The following is a 19,363-nucleotide window of genomic DNA, read 5'->3' on the forward strand; positions in this document are numbered from 1 at the left end:
TCTTGGATAGTACTGAATCTTTATAAACTATACTGGAGTGTCAAATTGGGCATTTGGGACTGGCAAAGATGCAAAGCCCAGCTCAACATGATTGTAACCAGATGAAAATGGATCTGCCTCATACACCACCTGAGTGGGTCATTCCATTCAGATTTTACATGCTGAGTCTCCAGCAGGTTTCTTTCTTACAGGAAATGTTACACATTTTCCACTCAGATAGCAGAAATTAGAAACACATTTATTTTATAGCATTACAGGTGAAAGACACATTACTTCAGATTTGAAGGATTGATTCTTAGTATAATGTTCTCCTTTAATAGAAATGAATTAAAAACATAAAAATCTTGTTCTATGTTCTAGATTCCAGTTTGTAAATATATTCTGAGGGTATTACATTTTGTGTTCCTGAGGTTCAGTGTCAGAGATGACTTCTGTAAATGAGCTCCTTATTAACTAGAGCGTGCCTTTAATTGCTCAAAATCTAGGTAATTGCAGGGAGTCCAAGAATCAAACAGAGAACCCTTGACAGCTTGGAGGGATTTTAATTGGGTGGGTGGGAGGTGGTGATCATCATACCTACCCTGTGTCATCAGTTTGAGGTCGAGGCTAACTCAGGCCTCATTTACATCCCTCTGGCTAACTGCCTGCTTGAAACAGGTGGAAAGAGACAGCTGACTGGTTTTGGGCAGGTCATAATTGCAGGGCTTGGAAGCTGCCCACCACCACCAAAATATGTTACGGGGTGGGGGGGGGGTCTGTTTCGCGAGTGGGAAGTGGCAGTGAGCCCAGCTAGCAGAGGCCCAAGCGTTTCTTGTGGGGCCTGAAGGAGCACTCCTACTCTTTTGCAAACGCTAAGGAGAATTTTTGACTTATCTTAGAGAGCTTCCTCTTCTTCCTCACCAAGTTTTACTGAGTGGAGTGCCCACAGTGGGCACCCTGCTCAGGAGGCCGTTAAAATGGCTTTGGAGTCCTAATTGCATCATAGGACCCTGATTTGCATGTATTCATGAGGCCCCTGCCTGGGCTGTGCTGAGGCATGGAATATAAAAGTTAAGATCTAATGGTGCATCTAAATAAAACCTTAATAAGAACACGGTACTGTGTGCAGTTTTGCATTCAACACTTGGAAGGAAGTTGAGGCAATAGAGAGGGTACAGCACAGATTCACTAGGATAAATCAGATGCCTGGAATGAGAAATACAAATACGAAGAAAGACTTGAAACAATGAGGCTGTTGTCATGTATGGGTGCTTTGATAGCAGTATTTAAAATTATGAAGGAATGGCAGAGGGTAGATAGAGATAGATTGCTTCCAGTGGTCGAGGGGTCTGGAATCAAGGGACATAGTAAAAAGATTAAATGTAAAAGATGTAGGACAGAGACCGGGAGAAACTGTTTTACACAGAGGTTGTGAGGCTGTGGAATGCATTACCAGTTAGTGATTGAAGTAGAACCCATTTCAACATTTTAAGAATAGGTTAGAGAAAAGCTTAAACTAAACGGAAATAAAGGGACATGGCAATAACTAGACACATGCGATTAGGACTACTGCTGGTGTGAAGGATAAACAACACCATGGGCTGGCTGGACCAAACGGCCAGTTTCTGTGTTGTTATCCGGTCCGGACGGGATGCATCCTAGGTTGCTGAGGGAAGTAAGGGTGGAAATTGCGGAGGTACTGGCCATAAACTTCCAAACATCCTTAGATATGGGGGTGGTGCCAGAGGACTGGAGAATTGCAAAAAAACTGTTCAAAAAAGGGTGTAAGGATAAACCCAGCAACTATAGGCCAGTCAATTTAACCTCAGTTGTAGGGAAACTTTTAGAAACAATAATCCGGGACAGAATTAACAGTTACTTGGATGAATGTGGATTGCCAGCATGGATTTGTTAAAGGCAAATCGTGTTTAACTAATCAGATAGAATTTTTTGATGAGGTAACAGAGAGGGTAGATGAGGGCAATGCAGTTGATGTGATGTATATGGACTTTCAAAAGGCATTTGATAAAGTGCCGCACGGTAGGCTTATCATCGAGATTGCGGCCCATAGAATAAAGAGGGCAGTAGTGACATGGATACAGAATTGGCTAAGGGACAGGAAAAAGAGAGTAGTGGCGAACGGTTGTTTTTCGGACTGGAGGGAGGTGTACAGTGGTGTCCTCAGGGGTTTTCTTGATATATATTAATGACTTGGACTTGGGGTACAGGGCACAATTTCAAAATTTGCAGATGACACAAAACTTGGAAGGGTAGTAAACAGTGAGGAGGATAGTGATAGACTTCAAGAGGATATAGACAGGATGGTGGCATGGGCGGACATGTGGCAGATGAAATTTAACACAGAAAAATGCGAAGTGATACATTTTGGTAGGAAGAACGAGGAGAGGCAATATAAACTAGAGGGCACAATTCTAAAAGGGTACAGGAACAGAGAGATCTGGGGGTTTATGTGCACAAATCATTGAAGGTGACAGGGCAGGTTGAGAAAGCAGTTAAAAAAGCGTATGGGATCCTGGGCTTTATAAATAGAGGCATAGAGTACAAAAGTATGGAAGTCATGATGAACCTTTATAAAACACTGGTTTGAACACAAGTGGAGTATTGTGTCCAGTTCTGGGCACCGCACTTTAGGAAAGTTGTGAAGGCCTTAGAGAGGGTGAAGAAGAGATTTACTAGAATGATTCCAGGGATGAGGGACTTTAGTTACGTGGATAGACTGGAGAAGCTGGGATCGTTCTCCTTGGAACAGAGAAGGTTGCGAGGAGATTTGATAGAGGTATTCAAAATCATGAAGGGTCTAGACACAGTAGATAGAGAGAAACTGTTCCCATTGGCAGAAGGGTCAAGAACCAGAGGACATAGGTTTAAGGTGATTGGCAAAAGAATCAAAGGTGACATGAGGAAAAACTTTTTTACACAGCGAGTGGTTAGGATCTGGAATGCACTGCCTGAGGGGGTGGTGGAGGCAGATCCAATTATGGCTTTCAAAAGGGAACTGGATAAGTACTTGAAAGGAAAAAATTTGCAAGGCCACGGGGATAGAGCGGGGGAGTGGGACTAGCTGGATCGCTCTTGCATAAGGCTAGCGCGGACTCGATGGGCCGAATGGCCGCCTTCAGTGCTGTAACGTTTCTATGATTCTAATGTAATTCCATGTAAAAATACTCCATTAGTCTGTGGCTTAGGCTATAAGTTATTAGACTGATTTATTGAACAGTGAGCAGATAAATGAACGACTACAAGAACCATGAATTATCAGCAATTATACCATTTCAGGATATAGAAAACAATAAAGTCCCTTTGCCTGCATTAACACTCAAAATAAACTGAACCTTGAAACACGACCCCTGATTGGTGGTTCACTGTGGATCTACCATAATGTATCTGGCCGACCCTATCTGTGATGGCTTCAAAGAGACTGCTGACTTGATGCAAATGAACCTGAGAGATAACTTCAAAGCACTTTGGGGATAGAATAGAACAAAGGAAATTAAAAATGTATTTCTCAAAATCAAATAGAGCAGCTCATCAAATATATACTACAAAAAGATCCATACTTGTGTTTAAATTGAATGGCTAGAGACTTACCTGGGAACAAATTATCCTGCCCCACCTATTTGCTGCTGGAACAATCCAATTGATGCCCATTAGTAGGCATATTTCAATGACAATGGACCAATTCCAATTTACATATGTAAGTCCCCCGATATCTATAATTTGACTTTGGGTCAGGGGTGTATTGAAGCTATTTTCTTTAACATACCTTACTTTTAACTCTATGCATAGACAGCAGCAAATAACATAACAAATAACAAGAATGCTTCAATTTTGACACTAAGGGTATCTTATGACAGTGATTTAAAGGAAGAATGAGAGAAGTGCTGTAAGGCAGGGGTTAAAACCCCTTGAGCATTGTGAATTTAAAACCTACTGGACATTTGGACATTCAAGGGTAATACCGTGTCCAACATTTAGACAGAAAACATGGTTTTCCGGGCAGAGGCGGATGCACTATAAAAATGGATGTAGCGGTTCAAAAGTACAGAGAGAAGAAGTTGCCAAGGAAAAAGGAATGGTTTCCCATAGAGGACCATCAGCCATACCCCTCTGAAGTATACGGTGATAGGTGGATATGTATATTAGAAGAGTGGCCACAATTAAAGAAGCAGACGAAAGCCATTTGGCTACTTGCCTATAGTAAACAAAAAGAAAGTGACGAGAAGGAAAAGCAAGGGTTAGAAACAAAGGTATCTAATCTAAAGAGGGAACTGGAAGAGAAGAAAGAACAATTGGGAAAGACACTTGATAGTTGGAAACAGGAGAGACAGAATAGTGAAAAACGTATACAGACTCCACAGGGCCACGTAGTTAAAGAAAGTAATTTGACCCTAAATCAAGCAGCCCAAAAAGAGACATTGGAAAAATAGGGAAAAGTAGAGAAACAAAGAGAAGAGATTGAGAAGGCGTGAGAAAAAGTGTACCAGCAGAATCAAAAAGATGGTAACCCGGGAATGAAAAAGAAACCAGCAAGATGATTGTTAGGCTATGTGGCTCACTTCTGTGTGCAGAAAAGTGAGGCCAAAATGGGTGATGTAATGAAAGAGGAAGAATAGTCTGAGGTGTTATTCATGAATTCAATAAAGGAAGCCGAGGATTTACTGGGACTTTCGACTGGTTTTTCATTGCCTCCTTCCCCCTTTACTCTTTGTCATTACATCCCTCCCATGTACCAACAGAGTAAAGAGTTACGAATTGTGCAGGAGGTAATGGGCTTGGGTGAGGATACAGGCTGTGAGCTGGAAACTTTTTGAATTGGTACAGAATGGGGTTAAGTCGCAAACATCAGAAATTGAAAATTGGTTTAAGTGAAAAAGGATAAATTAGTCTGATGGAATAGAGAAGGAGAAAGCAGAAGATCCGGTCTCTTTTCTGCTGTTCAACAGAAGTTTTTGTTTTCAGTGTACTGTCCCTTTAAAAAGCTGATGTGACTGTTACTGTCTCTTTCAAAAACCCGTGTGACTGTTTCGATGATGCAACTGGCTGTGGCTCTGCCCTCTTTTTTTTAAGACAAAGAACGTTACAAAGATTTTGTTTAACTGTGAAAGCTAACTTTTCCTTCTGTTATATTCAGTAATTTTACAGTCTTTTGGAAAAGACTAAAAAAAAGAACAAAATGAAAGATGATGTAATTTACCGAGTTTAGGTAAGCACGTGCTATTTTTGATAATTTTACCTGTTCTGTGTTATGTTAAGTTTAAGATATTGGAGTTATTGAGGTTAATTAACCTATTAAATTGTGAAAAACAGACTTTTATTGTGGTCTGTGAAATTCTGGTTATGGTAATTTATGTGATAGTCTCTAATTCCGGACATGAGATTATCACATATGGTAATTGGCATTTTGAATTTCTTAAATGCTTAATGATTTGAAGTTTAAGTTGTGTTGGGTATTGGTGAGTGTGAATTGATGTCTTAAAATTTTAGGAGATTGTGATTCTATTGGTTGTGCCGGAATATGATAGCTGTTGGCAAACTGATAGCATCCTTTTGATCTTGTGATTGACTGTGAAAAAAAGTGACTGAGAAAAAAAGGATAAGATTAAAGGGTCTCCCGCTATCTCTCTGACAACAATCTGGAGAAGTCTTGTAGTTGGACTATCTAAGAGTCAATAACATTTTGGACACCTCTTAAATTAATACTAAATGCTTTAAAATGAGATGAATGAACTGAAATGCTGTCTTCCTGACAAGAATGTGTTTAAAATTAATAGCGATGTTACTAATGATATCTGCTTGTTTTAACAGATTTTATTATCCAGAATTCAATCATATTAGGATCTTTGTGCAAGTTATCACTGTTTTAACAACACAAAGACTTTTTTTTGAAGAAAAAGATAAAATGCAGCTTTAAAGAATTACAAGTTACAGTTGCTGGATGGTCTCTGGTTATAAATCAATTTGAACTTCTTCAAAGCATTTTGTGCTATTGTGGGTGACTCCTACCCCATCCCTTAAGGTTTTGACAAGCATGAAGTAATTAACTCTTACTTCTGCATTCTTGAAGTTAATTTGGACTGTACTAGTTTTTTTAACAAATTACTTTGACACCTTTTGAGCTGTCAGCATTTCAATTATAGAATGGTAAGCCAGATCAGCTAGCCAGAAAGTTTGAAATTGCCTAGAAGTGTGGGAACCACCTGCAGCCTTGCAGGGCCAGATATATGAAGGGCAAATTCCTAAGCTATGAGTCCCATGAGCTTTTAAATTTAACATGGGACGATGAGTGAGAGTTCAAACAATCTGAACCCTCCTTACCTGAGGGAATAGATAAAAACAATTAAAAAATAAAGAGAAGGACTTGGAGTTGGAAATTCCAAATTCAGCCATCCTATATATATCTGTGTGTGGGACAGACAGGGTTAATTTCAGACAGGCTGTCAGCTCCAAAAGAGAGAGAAGGCAGAGAAGCTAGGCAGTCTCATGTTGCTCAGGAAATATTTTTCTGGTTTGCTTCAGTTAAAGGGATTATCCTTTAAAACAGATCATTTAGTGCTATTGTCGCAATGCTTTAGTTAAGCGTATAAAGATTTTAAGTTTCTTAATTCAAGTGGATATTTTCCCAGTGACAGAAGGAAATAATGATTTAACAAATTAACCCATTGGGCTCTCAGGAAGAGCCACAATGATTTTTCTGTGTTTTTTTTTTAAACAGGGGACCATGGTTTTCAGGACCATAAAAGTGTTGGTGCAGGAAGTGATCCAGTGCTGTTAAGAATTTAAGACCTTATCTGCAGAGATCAGCAGATATCAAATATCACAGCATGGTGACATTGGGACTAAGACTTTTCCTCTCAAAGGCTCAGCTTTAACCAATTCAGGATTATTTGTTATTTTCCGAGACAGAGTGCTCGAGGAGAGGGGAAATATGGGGGTTACCTTTGGAAGTAATTACAAGCACTTCTGTCTCTACTGTAAAAACACCAAGCCTGGACATAATTTGTTTATGAAATTGAAACTGATAAGATAAATTGGTATGAGTTGCTGTTCAAGCACTTGAGAAGGGAAAATTTACCTGAAGTTTAAGGGGATAATCAAATTTATTTAAAATAAAAAGGAATCCAGTTTAAGTGGTTACTGTCCAAGGCTGTGCATCAAAGAAGAACATTGTACATTGACAAGTCCTGTCAGTCCAATAATACAGCTCTCTAGAATTGGGATAATTTTGAATTGATTAAATGGACTCCAGATATTTTGGGGGAAAAAACAATTCAAGAAGAATTTAGTAAAAATAAACAAAAATGTGTTAAGTATAATTCGTACTTGGTTGGGAACATTTCGTCTTATTGTTTAAGGGTTACTGTAAATATGGTATAGTAAAGTTCCTCCAGCGGTCTCATGAATGAGATGAAATGGTTAATTGATAGCTTTCTCTTGGAGATGTTTGTGTCCTTGCCTATACTGAACAATGAGAAAACTGCATTTGATAGCCTGGCCACTACCCGAGACATCGGAACCACGTAGAGGGAAATGAAATGGTTAATATGGCTTAGGAGAGTGAGAAAACATTTTAACCAAAGCACTGCCACATTTTCCATGGAGAAACCGACTAATTAATGAAACAATCAGGATAGAGCTAAACACACTGATACCTATCAAAGGCATTGAAATTAAAGTAAAGAGGGACATAGAAATTTGGATTTCCAAAGTCAGGGTTGGGTTCTTTTGAGTTAACAATAAAATTAGGACCAAGGCTAGGGAGCTACCCTGCCCAACCCTAAATCCAGGAATCGGAAATGGTCTGGTGACTTTTGAAACTCGTGAATGGTTGTATAATGATGTAAGATAGTAATTATCCAGACTCAGCAAGGAGTTCGTAATGATGTCCATTATGGGTTGGTACTGATGTTAATATCCCTATCAGAGATAGCTTTTCCACCAGGGCTATGTCTCCTGGCCCACAGTAAATTATATAGTGCAATGCTGCAGGAAATAGTACATGACTTCCACCAATGCAATGCAGGTTGGGATTTAGACCAAACATAGCCCCACCACCTTAGAAACCAGGCCATAAAATACAAAAAAGAGGTGTAGCTGAGTGGGCTACTGCAGGAACTTCAGCATGGAATAGATTAGATATTGAATCAGTGTGGGAACATGATGAATCGATGCAGAAACAACTGAAGGGTATTTTACAAGGCATGATTAAGGTGGATAGAGATCTGATATATGAAACTCAACAGGGTACAGTATCAATAGCCGAAATAACAAAAGACACGGAGCAAATAATGGTAAGAGTTAATAACATAATGAATGGAGGTAATCGGAAGCATAAGGACCAGAATGTATCCAAAGCCATCACATGCAGCACGTATGGGGGTTTTGTATTAAATCAGATACAAGGATTGAACAATATAGAGTATAACAAGATCCCAAAATGGGTTACTGAAAAACTTTTACGGGAGTGGTATAAAGCAGACTATGACCTATGTAAGGCTAGAAGATATAGAACAGTATATCTGGTCTGAAAACCATGTAATACCACAACAGGAACAATGGTTCTCCCACTGTTGCTTGTATTGCCTCAAATACGGGACAAATCAAGGGAAGTATTTAGCATACAGTCAGTGGGTGCACTTAAGGGGGATACATTTAAAGAACTCATCACCTTCCCCAAACATCTGATAAGGGGATACGAAGGAGATTGGAACGGGGTGGACCTATCTTGTTGTAGACTGGTGTTGGGACATGGATTTGTTGATGTGACATACTCCAGCGGAATACGTCCACCTGCAGGTTCACCTTGGGGAATGAGGACCTTGAATACCTTATGAAAGTTATCAATAGGTGGGTTGGTACCACGTGGCCTATCAAACCCAAGGTCGGTACTGTATAACCACCAGTGATGTTACATTCAGCCATGGTACCACTGTATGTCCTATCACTTATTTCTCTTTCTTTCTCACCCCCATGGAAATTACTCAGGTTAGGGAACATACTCTCATACCAATGCGACCACACAGTGTAATGGAAATTCACGTTAATCTCACCCTACAGGAGGAGGCATTATAAGCCATAGTACCCTTTGGTCACCCTATTCCTCTGTTATCATTAAGTCTTAAGACAATATTGGCATGTTCACATGCATCACTTCACCAACTGGTTAAAATGAAACAAGCCAAAGTGCTTCTGGAACAAAAGATACAAAAGCTCGGAGACCATGAATGGTGGTAAACAGCATATAATGTGGGACAACACCCTGGGATCAAAATAATTTGTATGGCTTTAATATGTACGCAATGTATACTAGTGTTTATTATGATAATTTGCTTATGTGTAATGTGACATTTAATTAGAAAACACGGAAAGAAAAATTATTTTTGCGTATGTCACATCAAACCTGTCCTAAATGGGAGCCAATAATAATATAAACTTAACAACCAAGGACAATGCTCAAGGCATAAAGTGGATCAGTCCGAAGATCAGGCAGACTAACTTGAGGAGGAACTGTAAGGCAGGGGTTAAAACCCCTTGAACATTGAGAATTTAAAACCTATTGGACTTTTGGACATTCAAGGGTTAACTGTGCCCCTTTGGACATTACACTTTGGATTAAGAAAAGGGTTAATATTACCCCTTTAGATATTTGGACATCAGTATAAATTCAAAACTATAAATGTGCAGAGACTTCAACAAGCTTTGGTTTGCAAAATAGCTGATAAGATTCCATACAATGTAGCCAAAAACTACTGAGGCAGCTATTGTGAAGACACGCAAAGCCTTGAGAGAGAGACAGGTCGCCATGGCAGCACTGATAATAGAAGCCTATCACATTCCGAGTGTCTGGAAAACATGAGACTATTGGACCTGGTTGTAACTGTCAATCACTGAAGCCTGTTTATGGTCGAGGCATGGCAAAAATGGATGATTGGGCAAAATGACACTTTCCATAATATTCAATGCCTCATTGGGCAAAAACATAAAGGCATCATGGTAAATTCGGCACCGCAGTCGATATGGGGCCTAACAGAGCTCACCTAGAGGGAGGAGATCCAACAAAAACAAAGGAAAAAGACTTCAAGAGCTGAACAGCTGATCACCCTTCACGCCTTGAAAAAAAATCCTTGGTTTTAAGATTATATGTATTACTTGATTTGCTTACTGCTCGTTTAAATGTATAACAGGTAGAGTAAGGTTATATGCTTTGCTTGATTTGCTTCATGCTTGTGTGAACTTTTTAAATCATTAAATAATCACTTTTGATTAACGAAACTACTGTGAGTGTGACTTTCTTTGCTTGACTGTTGTCCAGGTTCAAGAATCACTGGAAATCACGTTTATCCTGCATTACTTTCCCTGCAAAGGACAGTCTGTTGGACCTCCTGAGCAACCTATAAACTTAGGCAGAGACTTTTTTAATGTTCAGAGTGCAATTCAGATTCTGCAGCATAAATTGTGTGCTGGCAGCTGCAAAACACATTGTGTAGCTACAGTGGTTTTTTTTATGTACATGCAAAAATTGTTTTATGAGCGAGATGGGCAGCACTTCACATAGAAAGTACTTCCCTTCAGCTTTTCCTTTCTTTAAACAAGAACAAAACTTAATCTACATTTGAAGATGAGAATCACAATGCTATTGAGCTGTGATTAGCTTTTTCTCACTGTCAACATCAGTGGTTTTCTATCAGTCTTCTGACTGCATTTAAGAGCACTGAGTGGCTAACATTTATGTTTTGTAGTATAAATGGAAAATGCATTGGCCTAGATTTTTCATTTTAGTGAAATTGAGATATATCTTCAGCATAGCAGGATTTTGGTCCACCACAAAGTTGAACTCCTGACCTAGGCCGATTTTCCGGACTAGGAGTGGGGGTAGGGGTGGAGAATGGCTGTGATAGGCCGCAGAATGCAGCGCCACAGATATAAATTCACAAAAACATTTTTGAATTTGCTGCAACATTTAGCAATCAATTGCATAGGCGTTTGATCCATTTAAATTTTAAATGGCCCCTGTGCCTTCTATAGCAATGCTGGGAACCAAAGAGGAACAGGAGTCCCTTGAGTCCAGCGTTGCCATGGCACAAATGATGGCAAATATGTTGGATGAATGTTATTACAAATACCCACCCATGCTAATGATGCGCCTTCCCCGTAAACTCACATACTGTGGCAGAGGACAGTGCCGAAGGGTTGGATCTAGTGGATGTCCATGCCACATGGGTGGATATAATAAATATCCCCCATTCCCTCTGGCAGGAGAATTTAGAAGTGGTGATTGGCTACATTTGCAAAACAAAAAGGCACTGGGCTGGAGATGCAATGATTCTTATCCTGTTAAGAAGCACCAATTTATAAAAAAATATTGGAACAGTTGTCAGTGTCCTCTACTCAGAGTATATGCTTTTAATTCTTTGGATGTTAAGAACTTGCTGTGAGGGAGTCTCAATATGACACACTCAAAACCTATCAGAAAAGAGATAATCAAATTACACAAAAAGTATTTTTTTCACATTCCTTAACAAGTCAAATCAGTAGCCATCAGGTTACATGATTTTAGATATTTTCTTATTTTTTGATTTATCAATAAACTTAATTATAACAAAATTTTCTAAGAAATATCTTCACACTGTTAGTTTCTAATTTTTTGTTCCTATCTGAATAATTATACTGGACCGAGTATTGACCAACAGACACTCCTTTACAGTGGAAATAGTTGAGATTTATGACTTTACACTACTGTACTTTTCTACTGTAAAACAGGCATTTTGTCAAGATTAAAGGGCACTATCATCATACAATGGTGGGCTGTGAACCTTTCTTGCTTGTATGTCAGATACATTAGACAATGATGTATTTATATCATAAAAGAGAGACACTGGCCCCAATATTTTGCGAGTGTATGATCCTGGCAGATATGCTGTGACCACACCGGTGCCCTCCAGCACTATCCCCTGCCACAGTATGTGAGTTTAGGGAAAGGCACATCATTAGCATGGATCTTGTAGGTGTCTATGCCACAAGGGGCACACAAGGGAAAGGAAAATCGGGCGAGATGTACAATGGGTGGCCAATCCACTGTTGCCAGTTTTTTGCCCAGTGGTGAATGTACCCCAACATTTTTACAATGCATTTCCTCTTTGAGATCAGGTGAGCTAAGAGTTTTCAGAACATTTTCAAGCAAAATGCAGTGACCTATCCAGGGATTTTAGCTTAAAAAATGAACAATCTGGTATTTCCATTATTGATGTTCACATTAAAATTATAACTGAGAGTGAGAAGAGGGTCAGGAGTAATTTCTTTACACAAACAGTTATTTGAAGCAGAGGAAGATGTAGGGCTATGGGGAAAGAGCAGTGCAGTGGGATTAGTTTTGGATTGCTCTGGAAAGGAGCCAGGGCAGAAACAATGGGCCAAATGGCCTCCTTCTGTGTAAACATCTACAGTATTATGATTAAATTAAATAGGTAGAGTAGAGTCCATGGCAAGAAAGGATTGTAAATGGTCTATGGAAAGAATGAATTCAATGGGTCGAATGGTCTTTTCTCATTGCATGCATTATAACAATGTTCTTAAATTCTTTAGATCTTAAAAAGCCTCTAACTAATCAGCACTAAATTTGCTTCATATGGCAATTCAATGTTTGATTTTAAGAATATTTTTGTACTTGTATTTAGGTTAACTTACTGTTCTTTCACAGAATTATAGTAAATGTGCACAATCTTCGTTTTGAAAAGCTCCTGTAGATGGAGTGAATTATACACAATTCAGTGGCAGGCGATAGTAGGCAGCTGTTCTTTGACTAAGTATGATCCTGTCATTACTAGTATGGCCTTAATCAAGAAGCATCTGTTTTCTTTTGTTTTGTTTTCATGAATATTAAGGTTTTTATGCCTTCTGATGCGCATCAGAAAACAGCTTTACAGATTAATTGTATATTGACCTTTTTACAATCTAAAGCCCAAATTAGAATCAGAATTTGTTGCCATATTAATTTTTTATTCAAGCAGAAAATATGTTATTCTCAGTTTCACTGCAAATAATAACCCATGATTGTTACATTTATTACTTGAAATTTTAAATATAATTCACGACAACAACCTTTATATAGCATTTATATAGTGCCTTTAACGTTGTAAAAATGTCCCAAGGCCCTTCACAGTGTGTTGTCAGACACTGAGCCCCGTAGCGATATAAGGACAGGTGACCAAAAGTTTGGTCAGAGAGATAAGTTTTAAGGAATGTCTTAAAGGAGGAGAAAGAGGTAGAGAGGTGGAGATGTTTAGGCAGCTGAAGGCCCGGCCGTCAATGGTAGAGTGATGAAAATTGGGGATGCGCGAGAGGCAAGAATTGGAGGAACGCAGAGATCTTGGAGGGCTGTAGGAGGTTACAAAGATAGGGAAGAACAAGGCCATGGAGGGATTTGAACACGATGATGAGAATTTTAAAATCAAGGCGCTGCCAGAGCGGGAGCCAATGTAAGTCAGTGAGCACAGTGGTGATGGGTGAACGAGTCTTGGTGCAAGTTAGGATACGGGCAAGTTTATGGAGGGTGGAAGGTGAGAGGCCAGCCAGCACAGCATTGGAATAGTCAAGTCTGGAGGTAACAAGGGCACGGATGAGGGTTTCAGCAGATGAGCTGAGGCAGGGGTGGAGATGGGCGATATTACGGAGGTGGAAGTAGGCAGTTTTGGTGATGGAGAGGATAAGGGGTCAGAAGCTCAGCTCAGGGTCAAATAAGGTTGCGAACAGTTGGGTGGACAGTGGCCAGGGAGGGGGATGGAATTGGTGGCTAGGGAACAGAGTCTGTGGCGGGGACCAAAGACAATGCGTTCTTTTGGAAGGTTGGTTCCTTTTCAATCAAAATAGGCCTGAAACAGGAACCTCCCAATACTATTTGTGGCCCAGGATATGGTAGCAGCTCTTAGCACCCATGATAAAAGACAATTGAAAAAAAAACACAAATTAAAAAGCCATTGCAAAAAAGAGCGGAAAAAATTATTTTGGAGCTCTTTTATGCATACAGATTTACATTTTAAACCCACTCCAGGTAGGTGAGCTGAACGCAAAGCAGGATCAAGTTGTAAACAATAGAAAAATGTGTGCATTAGCACTTAAATGTATTATTGACATATTCAAAGATTCAAATTAAGCTTTTACTCAAAATGGGTAAGGGCAATTCAGGTTGGCCTTAACCCTGAATGGAAAATCAGACTGGCAGAATTTCAGTGAGGACTGGATGGGATTGTACATCACCAAATGTTCTGGTCCTCGTCCACCCTAATTGCACCAGTGGGAGCGATTATGCCAGCTGGAAAATATATAACAACACGACACAGAAATAACTGAACTTTGCAAGAAGTAATTTCAAATAACATATGGTATTTCATAACAATGTTTCATTCAGCCCCTCCTCCTTCACTCTTTGATTTGTGAACTGTGAAGCTATTTTGTGTTTGTATGTTGAGGTTTTGCTAAAAGGTATGGACAGCTACATTAGTTTTCCATATTTTCAGTGCCAATTTAATGAACTGAATGATATGTCAATTATGTCTGTTGTCTGCTATTTCAGTCAGATATTGATTACGCTTTGCTGAAGTACTACCACAAGCTATGTCTGCTACATTGCTGCAACAGCAAACCGGTAACCATTCAATCAGTGCTACATTGTAGTATGAAATTCTGCAATTCACACAAGTAGAGTTTTCGAAGACATGAAGAACAAAATTACATGTAACATATCATACTCACTATACTAAAACTGCCTGAAATCTTTTCATTGAAGGGAAAAGAACATGAACCCTTCCAGCACTAGGGGTGAATTCACTTATCTGGCTGCTGTTGAGTTCCAGAGGCTGTGGTAAGTTTACTTATCTAGTTGCTGCTAGGTCCCTTGTGTTTTTATGTACGAACTAGTCGGGGGAAAAAAATTGGATAGGGCCTATTATTGGGCAGGGATAGCAGGATCCCCTATTACCCCGCGCCCAATGGCCCCTCGCAGGCAGGATGAGACTTTTGTCAGGCCTGAGGACTTACCTGCAAGCAGCGTTCTGAATCAGCGTTGAATGAGGATTCAATACAATTCGCACTTTCCACCAGCAGGGGAAGCTCCAATCTCTTAAAGGCAGGCTGTCTCTTAAAAGTAGCTGGTGCCTGTTATTTGCTGAAAATAACAGTCTGCTGTGTGCATGGAGTCTGAACGGAGATCAGACATCGCACATGCAAAACACAGATGCAGCTCCCATCTCCATGTTTACAAACTGATGAGTTATGTTAAAACATTGAATAAAGGTTGCGTACTACTAAATCCCACATCCTCCAATCTGCATGTCAGTTCTCACCAATCTGCTGATCTGAGTTTGTACCAGGCCTGTGAGAGTGCGTACACCAAGGTTCTCTGTTGATGCACTAGAGGCCTTGGTGCAAGAGGTGGACAGAAGGAGGGACATCCTATATTCACAGGGGGGCAAGAGGCCTCCAGACATATACACAAAAGGCAACGGGAGACAGCAGGGAACAAAGTCAATGTCTGGCGCACAGCATCATGAACATGAATGCAGTGCAGGAAGAAGTTCAATGCTTTGACATGAGTGGTCAAGGTGAGTGAGGTCAACTGTCAAGTGGCGTCTCCTACCAACTGCATCACTAGCCGCATCCACTGCTCCACATACTACACCCCCCCATCACCCACATACCAACAAACTCTTTCCATCAGTACCTCAACTCTTCTAATCAGAAGCTTCCTCTCACCCTTACACATTACCACTGTTGCAAGCTGCCCACCCACAACTCACAGGCTACATACACTGGCAGCTATTCAACATGACAGGCACATCACCCAAACACACATCCCGCTTTCTTGCAGGAGATAGTGGCACATATCAGGAGGCAGCAAATGGCAGTGGCATTTAGCCCCTTGAGCCTGTTCCGCCGTTCAATGAGATCATGGTTGATCTGTGACCTAACTCCATAATCCCTTAATACCCTTGGTTCACAGAAATCTATCAATCTCAGATTTAGAATTCACAATTGAGCAAGCATCAACTGCCATTTACAGAAGAGCATTCCAAACTTCTCCCACCCTTCGCTTGTAGAAGCATTTCCTAACTTCAATCCTGCATGTCCTGACTCTAAATGTTAGGCTATGTCCCTTAGTCCTAGTATTCATGTATAGGACACCTCCAAAAACAGTTACAAATGATTCGGCAGCCAATGCAATAATCCAGTCGCTAACCTGTAAATCCAAGCATTGGTCCCTTTAAATAGTGTTGGTGGGGGTCCTCCAGGCACTCTAAGACACGTTCAGATGGTCGGGGTTAAGACTGTGCGTTGAGTTGAGCGTTAAGTCCCAAAATGGTGTCTATCACTTTAAACCAGTGTTGCACACTGATTGTATCCATTTTCTCCTTACTTTACATACTTCTGGCTAACTCCTATACCAAGATGGTGTCTGGCGCACGTCAAGCTGGAAACATGCGTGCGCAGCCAAGACGCCATCTTGGATGTTGGAGAGGCCGTGTAGCGCCGAAACAATGGGCACTACACGGCCCAATTTAGTGCCCTCAATCTCTTGTGGCATTGCACACAAGGGAGTCAAGACCAAGTGCAGTATTCAGGTCAAGCAGGGTTAGAGGGTGGAGGGGGTGATAATTGGACCAAGGCGGAGAGGAAAGATGGGGAGAAGGGGAAGTTCAGTAGCGGTAACTTAACTTTAAATGCAAAACAACTGTAAGTTTCTACTTAAACTGTTTATATACAAGGTTAATTTTTAAAACAGCAGAAGATACGTAAATCAAACAAACATTGAGGGGAAAAAGATTGTAGTTGTAATGTTTAAAACCGTACCAGAATATTCACAATTGCTATGTGGAACACAAACCTGGGTTTTCTTCATTCATTCATGTGAAATGGGGGAATCGCTGGCGAGGCCAGCATTTATTGCCCATCCCTAGTTGCCCTTGAGGAGGTGGTGGTGAGCCGCCTTCTTGAACCACTGCAGTCCGTGTGGTGAAGGTACTCCCACAGTGCTGTTAGTTAGGGAGTTCCAGGATTTTGACCCAGTGACAATTACAGGCAAGATGTGACACCCTAGACATTGAAAACTTTTACCACAGTGCCACCTTCGGGTATAACTTGTACTATAGGCAGTATCATGGATATGACCATAAGGTAAGATGACCATCAAAATTTCCCAGGCAGCAGTTATGACGCCTTCATTTTAAGTCAATCCACAGTACCCGTATTATTTAATGAAGAAAAAGTGCACGGATGACTTCTGACAACTATGAGATAGCCACAAACAGCAACGGCATACACGAGGCCCATGGAGCCATCAGAATTATCAAAAACATTATTGGATTCTTGAAGCAGCACTTCAGTGGCTTAGTCAGATCAATGGGCATCTTACAATACAGCTTGTTAGAGTATCCAAGATCATCGTAGTCTGCTTCATACTCCATAACTTTAACATCCAAAGAGGCATTAGCATGGAGCATATGGAAGACAATCACACTCAAGTGAGAGTAGAGTAAGACAAAGATGAGAGTCCTTTTGTTGAAGAAACTTTATAGGTTGAAAGAGCCATATGTCAGGCTCTCATTCACAAGACCTTCACTTAAGTACTCCATCCACTTAAAGCAATCTCCACATGTGCAAAATGCAATGGCAAAGGCAACATTGGCTTCTGCACTAAACCACCTGCCATGGGTCCTATTCCTTTCATCGGCTATTATCTTATTCCACATCATCTCAAGTGAAGTCTCTGGATATAGTTGATATGAAGTGACTTCTGTATCTGCCTACTGTTTATTGGCTCAGTGCTTCTTCTTGGTGACAACGTTTGTTGTGTTTGCTCTAGAACCTGTCCTAGTGCTCCTCTCCCAAGGATAGATATAAGTAAGGTGGCTGGCAGTTAGGTATCCATGGCCTCCTCGAATTGTGATGTCCAAATCTCAGGACTCTACAACTGAGGGTTGATGTGAGCTGGTTTCAACACAAATGAAAAAATATCCCTGGAGTCGGAAACTCTCACTTATCCTGTGATATACTGATATTAAATTTGGTCTGCAATTTGTCAAAATTAATATGCAGTAAATTAATCTGAACTTTTTAAAACAGTAGAGGACATTCAAACATATTGATCTCTTTTATTGAGGAGGGGGATAGATTTGGAACAATTAATATTTTATTCAGATTTAATTAATAATACGGGCTTCCTGGAGGTACCAAAATTGACATAAGAACTGACTCTCTATTCAATGACACATTTGCACTCCACACTTGATGTTGGTGCTTCACAGTTGTCACCGTACCAGTGCTAGATATGCAGTATATGCCAGCAATGCAAATTGTGATGCTAATAGTGAAACCACCTGGAAAAGATGGTGCTTGTGACACATATCAGCTGCAATATAACTGAATGTGACTTGACAGTGCAAGTAAACTGTCCACAATGCACTGTGACATTGCATCCACATTAATTACTGTGGTGTTGAATATGCATATTTGCATTAGTGTGAATTTGGTTTGTAAATTGTTGTAGACTGGACGTCACAGACTATTTGCTGTCAACAAACATGGCTGGGAGAGGAATAAGGCTGAATATTTGTTCAGAATTTTACATTTTCAAAAGCAGCTTGGTGCAGGCACAGGATTTATAATATTTTAAAATACAAAGGGCGGGAAATTCATCTTGGGCAAAACGGGTGTTGGCGAATCAGCTGCCCGGCTTACACTCTGCCCGGTTTACGCTCCAATGACTTTTGGAAAAGAAAATCGGGCGGAATGCAAAACAGGCTGCCGATTCGCTATCGCCATTTTGTGCTACTGCGCAAGACGAATTTCAGCCCCAAAGTTTATTCAAACAGGCAGCCCCAGCTTTGTATATTTGTGTTTTATAGGAATGGGTGGTATGTCAGTCAGTGTGTGCTCGAGGGTATGTGAGCAGGACTTATGAGCTCCAGATCTACAACCCCCCCTCTCCCAAGGGGTATGAGTAGATAGTATAGCCCTACATCACTAGCCACACCACTCCAAAAATGTCACCTTTTTGACACAAATAACAATAGTACAATTAGAGTTTACAGAATACATTCCGATACTTGAGCATCTGGGCAAGGTTGGGGTGGGGGGGGGAAAGAGGGGAGAAGCAGCGTAGGGTTAGTTCCACAAGCTTTGTGCCATCGTTTTCTGTAGGATTTTGACCACAAAACACAAGGGAATACAACAAGTTCAACAGTTAAAGTCAATGCCATGATTTACATTGAATCTGAGAGAGGGTAATCCAGGAGATTTCCAGTTCCACCTTGGATGGTACAAAGCCATTCACTGAGCGTAAGGAAGGATTACTAATTGCAAACTGTAAACTTAT

General features: G+C 40.4%; 1 protein-coding gene across 6 annotated transcripts in view; it reads right to left on the bottom strand.

The window, feature by feature from the left end:
* LOC137331497 (inactive N-acetylated-alpha-linked acidic dipeptidase-like protein 2) overlaps nt 1-19,363 on the bottom strand; it is a 715,700-nt gene that overhangs the window by 114,356 nt on the left and 581,981 nt on the right. The gene's annotated exons all lie outside the window — the stretch shown is intronic.

The sequence above is a fragment of the Heptranchias perlo genome, chromosome 13 (genome assembly GCF_035084215.1).
Source record: "Heptranchias perlo isolate sHepPer1 chromosome 13, sHepPer1.hap1, whole genome shotgun sequence".
Classification (NCBI taxonomy): domain Eukaryota; kingdom Metazoa; phylum Chordata; class Chondrichthyes; order Hexanchiformes; family Hexanchidae; genus Heptranchias; species Heptranchias perlo.